The sequence below is a fragment of the Lipotes vexillifer genome, unplaced genomic scaffold, assembly GCF_000442215.2.
Source record: "Lipotes vexillifer unplaced genomic scaffold, Lipotes_vexillifer_v1.1 scaffold666, whole genome shotgun sequence".
Taxonomy (NCBI): Eukaryota; Metazoa; Chordata; class Mammalia; order Artiodactyla; family Lipotidae; genus Lipotes; species Lipotes vexillifer.
Window position 1 is genome coordinate 4,751,751 of NW_006787408.1, and position 9,253 is coordinate 4,761,003.

The window sequence follows — 9,253 nt, forward strand, 5'->3', positions numbered from 1 at the left end:
TCGCGGGGAGCATCTGTAGAGATTCCTTCAGGCACTTACTTAAATCCAGGAGAACAATCTGAGTGTTCTTGAACTGAGATAAAAGTCATGCGTTACATAAAGTTGAGCAAAGAGTGACTGCTCAGCAAGAGCAGAACCAGAATAGGATGATAAAGGAAACTGGGGTTAAGATAGCTCAGGAGAAAGCATCTGCGAGGCATAGATGAATGTTCAACCAGTATTTATCAAGCATGTCCAGTGATTCAAGGATTTGGCTCAAGGACTGGAAGAGAAGAGGGGAGTGGACCAGGACATTTCAGGAGGGACGTGAATATCAAGAATATGGAGAACAGAAGTGGGAGATGCTGCCTCGTTTTTTCGTGTGTCTATGCAGCAGAGACTGGCTTAGCTGCTGCGGGAGGGCACCTCCACCATGATGAGCATATTCAAATCAGTGAGATGTCTTACAGTCCCAGAAGGGACTTGTAACATGCTTGTAACGTGCTGTGGGAACTATGCACACCCACCTGTAACCTTATTTTATCCACTCAACAATGGTGTGAGGTGGGTGTTTCCCTTCAATAGCAGAAGAAACTTGATCGCAAGAGATTAAGTAACCTGGACAAGGTAACATGACCAAGCAGAGAGTCTCCAAATGTTCTTTACTGTGCAATACTGGCCTGAAGTATATGATTCCTAACCCACTCTCTCTCTTTTTAAATTTTTTTCCCAACTTTATTGAGGGATAATTGGCAAATATAATTGTATATATTTAAAGTGTACAACATGATGATTAGATGTGTACCTACATTGTGGAATGATTATCAATATCAAGATAATTGACACATCTGTCACCTCAAGTAGTTAACTTTTTTTTTTTGTGGTAAGGATGCTCAAGATCTACTCAGCAACTTTCAAATGTACAATGCCATATTCTTAACTACAGCCACCATGCTGTACATTAGATCCTCAGAACCTATTCTTCTTATAAGTGAAGGTTTGTACCCTTTGACCTGTATCTCCCCATTTTCCCTTACCCCCAGCCACTGGCAACCACCATTCTATTCTCTGTTTCTGTGAAATTGGCTTTTTTTCGAGGTTCCACAGAGAAATGATACCATATAGTATTTGTGTTTCTCTGGCTTATTTCACTTAGCATAATGCCCTCCACTTTCATCCAGGTTGTTGTAAATGGCAATGTCTGAAAAATATTCTGTCATGTGTGTGTGTGTGTGTATATATATATATATATATATATATATATATATATATATACACCAAATTTTCTCCATGCATTCATCTGTCAAGTGACTTTAGTTTGTTTCCTTATGTTGGCTATTATGAGTAATGCTGCAATGAACATGGGATGGAGATGTCTCTTAGAGATAGTGCTTTCCTTTCCTTCGGATATATACCAGGTCACTCACTCTCTCTCAGTAAGCAAGGTGAAGGGACATGAATTGGAACCTTGTTTCTCTTGAGAAGAGGCATGTCACACCCTTGCCATTCCTCCTGCAAAGCAGCTTACCAGCAGTTCCTCTCTAGGGCTAATGCAAAGAAATTTCATTGCAGAAAAATGCTTTCACTCACCTGTCTCTTAGAGATGCTACAACCTAGAACAAGTAATCCAAACTTGCTCCTCTGATTTTATTCCTGAAGACAGTCCCACCAAGTACATCCTTCAGTACCCAAACTTATTTAACAGGGCATCCGAGAAGAACAGGGACTGTAGGGGGAGAAATCTTCTTATGATGGCCTGTTTCCTCCCTATATTTCTTCTGCAATCATGTCTGCTTGGCTTACTGATTAAAAACACGGTTTTATTGCTGTCTGCACTGCCAAGTCAATAAATTTCCAGAAGAGAAAGCTGTATTCTACTGTACCCCATGCAACATCAGTAAAACTGACAGCCAAATTGTGATTCCAGAATCTTTATTGCTGGGGATAATGCAGTGCAGAACATATTTTGGAGAGTGTTTACATAAAAGCTTCAACTGAACCTTTCAGAGCTGTTTATTCATGTAAATGGAGCCCAGAAGCTGGAGCCTCTCAGCAGGCACCCTCCTCCTCCAAAAAGGGAACACAGTGTGGCTCCCCAGAGAACAGTGTGGCTCAGATTTGACCAGGGAGGGTGCCTGAGTTTTTGATCGATGTAGGGATGAGGGATAAGGAGCAAAGGTTGGACAGAAGGGAGAGAAGCTGTAGATCGTGCACTGGCTGTCCCCGGTGACTACAGAACAGCCCTGGTGCAAGGTGAAATTTTGTAGAGTTGATGTTGATGCTTCAGAGCAGGAAAGGCAGCAGTGATGAGAGTGAAAATAGAGTTCCTACCATAAAAGAGGCACTGAGCAAACAGGAGGTAGCTTTATGGGTGTGGCTGGGACAAGAAAGAGGCCTGGGGGTCAGAGAATGGGGAGAGAGGTGGGGTGAGACAGGTGCACCAAGCTTTTCACAACAGAAGTATTCTCATGAAGTGATGTGGAGCACGTGCTTCTGTGAATCCCAAACTGTTTTCCCCACTGACTTATATTTTTATTTTAGAGATACTGTGTATTCCTTTCTGATTCATCGCAGTGGGCAGCAGTTACTAAGCATTCAAGTGGCTGTCTCCTGTATTTAAATGTTCACGTGGCCCATGATTTGTTAATAACCATTTGAATGTACTCCCTTTGAAGGTGATCCCTTCTCTGATGGATGCTTCTGTGATTCTTTCCATGAAGCCAGAAGCTCTTAGCAATGTGAACAATTGTCTCAATAACCCTGCAGTTCTACTCCTGTATGTATCCCAGAGAAATTTGCACACTGATACTCAAGGAAACTTGCACAAGGATTTTCTTCACAGCCTTGTGGCATCAAGGGGTATTGAAGGCAACCTGAGTGTCCACTGCTGAGGGAGGGGGGCTAAAGTGTACACCTGCGAATGGGTCGCCAGTTAGGAGCAAGAGTGTAAAGGTGCACAGAGCAGCATGTGTGGATCTTAGAATCATGGTGTTAAGAGAAACAACTAAGAAATTAATGATATGTATACACGACACTACTTGCAGAATTAAAATACAGACACACCAAACATTAGCCATTAGAAAACATATAAATATACATCAGCATGGTTGCCTATGGTGAGTTGAGAGAAAGTGGGAGGAGGGGATAAAGTGAATAACTAAAATGAGGGGACTTTGAATGATCCACTGATTATGTTATTTGAAGGCAAAAGTATGGTCAACTTAACCCTCTGTACCTGAGAGACAAATGGAGAAGATAAAATTTTCATTTTGATGTATTGAGTTCCCCGCTCCTTCTCTTCCCTTCCTCTTTCCTTCTTTCTTTCTTTTTGTTTTTTTGAAAGTTAGGTCTACATGTATTCTAAGAATTTTGTGAACGTCAGGAACTCTTATGGAAAGGTCTAGTTGATATCATTTGATACAGAGCAGAAGCCAAGGAGAACCGAGGAAAAAGGGGCCCAAAGCAAGGACAGTCCAGCAGCTCTGTTGTCCAGTGTCAGCAAAGGGCATGAAAGCTATGCATGGAGCAAAGAAACATAAGAGATTGACACTCCCAAACTGTGCATCTCAGATGGGTGGTAGAGAACCAAGGTTACTGGGCAAATGTGAAGTTGAACTTGCAGAGTGGAGAGTTCTCTCTGCCTCTTGAATAGTGAGTGAGATGGCTGTGGAAGTATATGGTGTGGAATCATGCAGTTACTTATATTTATTGCAGTTCATAGTCCTTTTTATAGTTTTAAACTTTGATTTTTAAATTAATTGATGATATAACACAGGTGATACCTGAATTATGGCCAAATTCTACCTTGGTCAAGAGCCTTTACCAGAGATGCTGAAGCAAATACTTAGATTGGATGACAAAGGCTGCCTTAGTTTCATCGGTTCTGGAAACTCCATCGACTCATGAATCCCACATGCAAGTCCCCCAAACCTTCCAGTTATGTGTTAAAGTTGATATAGAAGCAGTCTCTACTCCTTAGGATTGGAAGTAAGGACTCACCCTAGTTCTGGGATCTTGTGATTGGTCATGGCCCTGGTGAAGTCCCGTGTCTTTCTGCATTGTCTACACTAAACCCAACACTATTTGGAGGGCAGGAGTGTGCCTGCAGTACCTTGAATTACATGGCCCCCGCCCCATATTGGTACTTGTTTTGGCCTTGATTGCTTATCCTGTAGCCTGCTCGGTCTCCCCGGAGTCCATCCAGGAGTGGAGCCTTTGCCTTCTCTTCTTGTCAATCACCAAATCCTGATCCCTGTATTTTTCCCTCTTAGAAGACACTGCTGACCCAGAACAGTTCCTAGCTGCTATCTGGTTAGGATCAATGTAATATCTCTCACTACTTGGTTTTGACTTTCAAACTGGGCCCCCTGGAACAGATGGGGGACCCTGTGCTGGGGCTGGGTTAGTTCCTCCAGTGGATGCTGGCGGGCTGCCAAAATCACCATTTAGGACTGAGGTACTCATTCCCCCAGCTGTCGGGAGAGTGGGCAACTGAAGCTCTCAGCGGAGTTGCTCTCCTGGAATTACCTTCAGCCTAAGATCGCCACCTCGCCCAGTCTCGGGTCTGCTCTCCTCTGCAGCCTGCATCCAGTGACTGGTCAATGCATAGAATAAAGGCCCAGCCCTTTTGTTTTGCCTCATGGTGGGACTGCTCAGGAGGGCCATCCCACTTTTCCATCCACTCTTTCTCCGGGGCCCTGACTCCGTCCCCTTCCTAGCCAGCCCCAGTTGTCAAGGCACCGGCTCACCTTCTGTCAGAGCCTAGCAACAGATAGACAAACAGCGTTCAGGTAAACCTAATCTCCTTGAAGAAGATGATGCCGCATTATCAGGTCCTCCTTAATTGTTCCTAACGTCTCTTGAGTACTCAAGGGTGGCGCTTGGGCCTCTCTTATTTTTTTTCTTCTAAGTTTAATAACACAGATGACCTTGGACAAAGCCAGTTTGTCCTGTTCACTGGCTTGTTAATGAACCCTCAAAATAATGTTAGCTGGAGAGTTTCAGGGTCAGGAGTTTCTTTGTTCCCCTTCAAGGGACCCCAAGATTTAGAAATCCTTGCTTATAAAAACCTATCTACTGGGAGATATTTGCCTTATCAAAGAGTTCTTTGCTCTACAGGAGGATTGATGAAAGGTTCCTTAAATAGCAGACTCCTTAGGTAAATGGAAAATATGGCTCAATTGACATTTTTAAACACAGGTGTTGCCTAAAGCCAATTACAAACTGTAGGTTCCCCCACCTCACTTTGGTTTTTAAGAGCTTGGATTTCCAGGGCAGGACCACCGTCTGAAGCCCACAGGCTGAGCAGGGGCAGAGGAAGACAGCAGCCAGGGAAGAAATCCGAGCACTAATCTGGAGTCCTCAAAGCCTGGGTGGGGTCTTTGCTCGCCTTGCAGGAGCCTTTACCTCTTCTGCCCAGAATGACAGAAATGAATTATTTTTTTCACTTCCCTCTAATGGTTTAGAAAAGCCATCTATATTATCGATTTAAGAAAGCTACAAACATCCATCCATCTTTCACAGATGATTAGTTTATTGCTAGAGCTACACACCCTGAATTTTAAAACACTACAAAATCAGGGGGAGACGAAAAGACAGAAACCAGGGATGGTCAAAGATTTTTTGCCTAATGAACTCATAGAAATGGGGGGGGGGAGGGAAACATTTCCTGATTTAAATTCAAAAGAATGTTAATGTTTTTGTATTTATTACATGAGACCTTGTTCTACATTGAACAGAGGCTTAAGAATTCCTGTGTTCTTATCAAAGTCACTCAGTAGTTATAATAAACTTGCTTTCATCTTGGAGTGAAATAAAAATGGCTTTCCCCTTTACAAACGATTTTAAATCTTTGCGCTTTCAAATGCATTGATCTATTTGGTAACTTCATTATTGGGTATGTCTTCATTTATTGGCCTCTTGTCTTCAGCATTTACCTAGAGGGAGCTCAGACGTCAACGTTAACTGAAATATGAAGTCAGTATAGATGGACATCCAAGATGTTAAGTTTTACATCAGAAAATTTTAGAACACCCCTTTAAGCATTTACTGTATTAGACTCAGGGAATCAGACTAAAAGGGCTGTTTGCAATTGGTTTGGTCCAACCCCTCACTTTCGATGAAGAATCTTAAGTGAGGAAAAGTAAAATGACTTCCCTGAAACCACATGGCAATTCAGCAGCAGATCTGGACTTGAACATAGGTCACTTCATTCCTGGTCCAGTGCTGTGTCCTACGTTAGTCACATCACATCAGTACTGTTCCTTTGGGGGTTTGTGGATACACCCCACTATGCAATCCTCTGGTTCTTCTGCGAAAACCTCACCTTCTGATAGAGCCACCAGCTTCTTGAGGGCATGTGCTCACGGTCTTTAACCTCAAAGGTGCAGCTCAAATTCCTGTTCTCCCATGAAGCTTCAGAGCCTACCAGAGTGTTTTTCTTCCTCTCCTGTCCTCCTCAGCACTAATGACTACCCAGTTTTTTTTTTTTTCTTTTTCCTGCACTATTTTTTGAGAATTTATCAGGTGCCTTGTATGAATGTTTCCTCTGTTCCACCATTGAACTCCCAGTCTCTGGTAGATTCTGCCTTCAGACTGTCTCTTGCTTCCAGCCCCTTTATACCTTTTCCACTGCCACTCTCCTTGGTCATTCTTTTCTTCACCTCGACTGCTCTATAGTCCCCAGACTGGTTTCCCTGTACTCCATCCCGGGTTTCCTCTGCCCAGTCTAGATTAGTCTCCCTGATAACTCCCACCATGTCTACACTCAGATTCTTCTGTGCCACCCCTTGGCCAGTCTACTTATCTACAGATGTCTCAGCTTTGCATTCAAGGCCCCCAATATAAAGGCTTGAACTTTATTTGACAGTCCTATCACCCACTCTTCCCCTCATATAACCAATACACTAAACTTGCACTGTCCAAAAAAGGCAACCACTAGCCACATATGCCCATTGAGCACTTGAAGTATGTCCAGTCCAAATTGAAATGCACTGTAAGTTTAAAATACATTCCAGATGTCAAAGACTTAGCAAGAAAAAATAATGTAAATGATCTCATTAACAATTATTATATTGATGACATGTTGAGATGGGTGTGGCTAAACCACACTATTTTTTCAGCTCTCTCTTAGGCCCACAGTCCTACTCCCTCCCCTTTCTGCAAGACTGAGCTTTAGTCTACTCATGAGGAGTGCACCCAAACCAGATGAGTTCCCTATCAACTTTTACCCTTGTCTTCATCTGAAATGAAAACTGGAAGAATGCCTCTTGCTGATGCAGATGGTTAATGGTCATGAGACCCCCAGAGGAAGGAAAAACCCCTGGTTTCCATCCAGTGTGGGTGTGCTTCTCTCTAGCAGTCAGGTTTTATTTTTAGCTCTGGCCCCTTTAAAGCCCCCTATCCCCTTTTCCATACCCTGTGGTACGGAGAACAACTTCGAATGTGGAATGTCGCGTCAGCCTGATCCCACCTGTATGTAAGTTACCCTCAATAAGCCTCATAATTGCACTTCATGGAGTGGCCTGCTTTTTCGGTCTCAAGTTTGGAGGATGTTATTCAATATTTCTGCCTTCCAACAAAATGATAATATTTTGTACAGTTGGATTACATAAAATATTTTATTAAACTTAATTTTACCTTTTAAAACCTTTTAAAATGTGGCTATTAAAAATTAAAATTAAACTTGTGACTAACATTATATTTCTACTGGACGGTGCCTCCCTAGACGAATCAGACTACTGTGTCTCCTGAACATACCTCACATTTTCCTGCCTTCATTCACACTGTTTCTACCACCTGGCACATCCACCCTTCTCTGCCGGTCAGATTCTATTCTACCCTTGGTTCAAGGTCTGTCTCAGGCGCTATATACTTTATAGAATGTGTCTTCATCACCAATTGCATGTGCTTTCTCTCTGGAAGCAGCATAGTGGGATAGTGAAGAGTAGAGACTCTGGAGCCAGGTTGCCTGGGTTCATTTCACATGTATGAAGTGATGATGATACTAACTACTGCAGAAATTTTTTAGATTAAATAAGAAAATGTTTATGTAATATTCATACAGCATCTAGTACAAGGTTGGAGCTCAGTAAGTACTTTAAATTCACAGCTGCTTACTATGAAGGAGTCAGGTTACCCCAGCTATGCCTGATGACAAGTCTCCTTCCTTGCTGGGGATGGAGTGGATTCAGCACTTTGGACTCTTCTATTTGTCACACCCTTACATCTACAAAATGCCTGTGGCTTGTCTCAAGCTCTTTATTGTCTGCTGATTATACACAGGACAGCTGAGAGAGAGGGTAGACATTCCCCCTTGGTACCTTTCTGTTGGGCTCAAGTAATCTCTTATAGACCTTGTCTGATAGCCTTTTAAAGAAATGATAAGGAAGTGATAAAGAACAACCTTCCATTAAATATTTCAACTCTAGGGAGCCACTCTGCAGAATTCTCATTTGCTCATTGCTTTAAAAAAGTTCAGTCAGGGCTTCCTTGGTGGCGCAGCGGTTGAGAGTCCGCCTGCCAATGCAGGGGACATGGGTTCGTGCCCCGGTCCGGGAAGATCCCACATGCCGTGGAGCGGCTGGGCCCGTGAGCCATGGCCGCCGAGCCTGCGCGTCAGGAGGCTGCGCTCTGCAATGGGAGAGGCCACAACAGTGAGAGGCGCGCGCGCAAAAAAAAAAAAAAAGTTCAGTCAGTTGGAACTCGCCCATTGGAAAGTTCAATTTGCGTGGCTCTTCTCCAAGACAGCCTTTCCAGAGCACCCAAGAAGCTTGGGGAGTTTACGAATTATTGATATAATGTAAACCAAGACTTTTCAAGAAGATTCCCTGGATGATGGATTTTCCAAGTCATTTGAGCAACAACTAAATTAAAAATATAAAGCCTCAGAGGAGAATGGTAAACACATCTTAGCACTTACTCAAAACCCATTTAAAGTTTTCTAAAGACGCAAAGTAACCCAATGTTTACCCCCAAACTAAAATTCTTCTAGCAATAATATAACATGACAGGAATAACTCTGGTAAATAAACCTACATGTTGAATTCTCCCCAGGGAAGGTCTGCATTTTGTGTAATGATTTCTCAAAAATATTTTTTAGAAGCAGAGAATATTATGTTGTCAGGGCAGTGACATTGCAGATATGCTCCAGGAAACTCTTTCATTACAAGCTTCTGTTTGCAGACACATTTTTTTTTGGTGAGCCTGTAAAAGCTGGTTGCAACTGATATACTACATACCTTTTTTTTTTTTTTTTTTTTTTTTACCGGGGCCC

At 42.7% G+C, this 9,253-nt stretch overlaps 1 protein-coding gene across 2 annotated transcripts in view; it reads right to left on the reverse strand.

Moving 5' to 3' along the window:
• The window catches only part of LHCGR (luteinizing hormone/choriogonadotropin receptor), a 63,041-nt gene that overhangs the window by 44,570 nt on the left and 9,218 nt on the right, over positions 1–9,253 (reverse strand). The gene's annotated exons all lie outside the window — the stretch shown is intronic.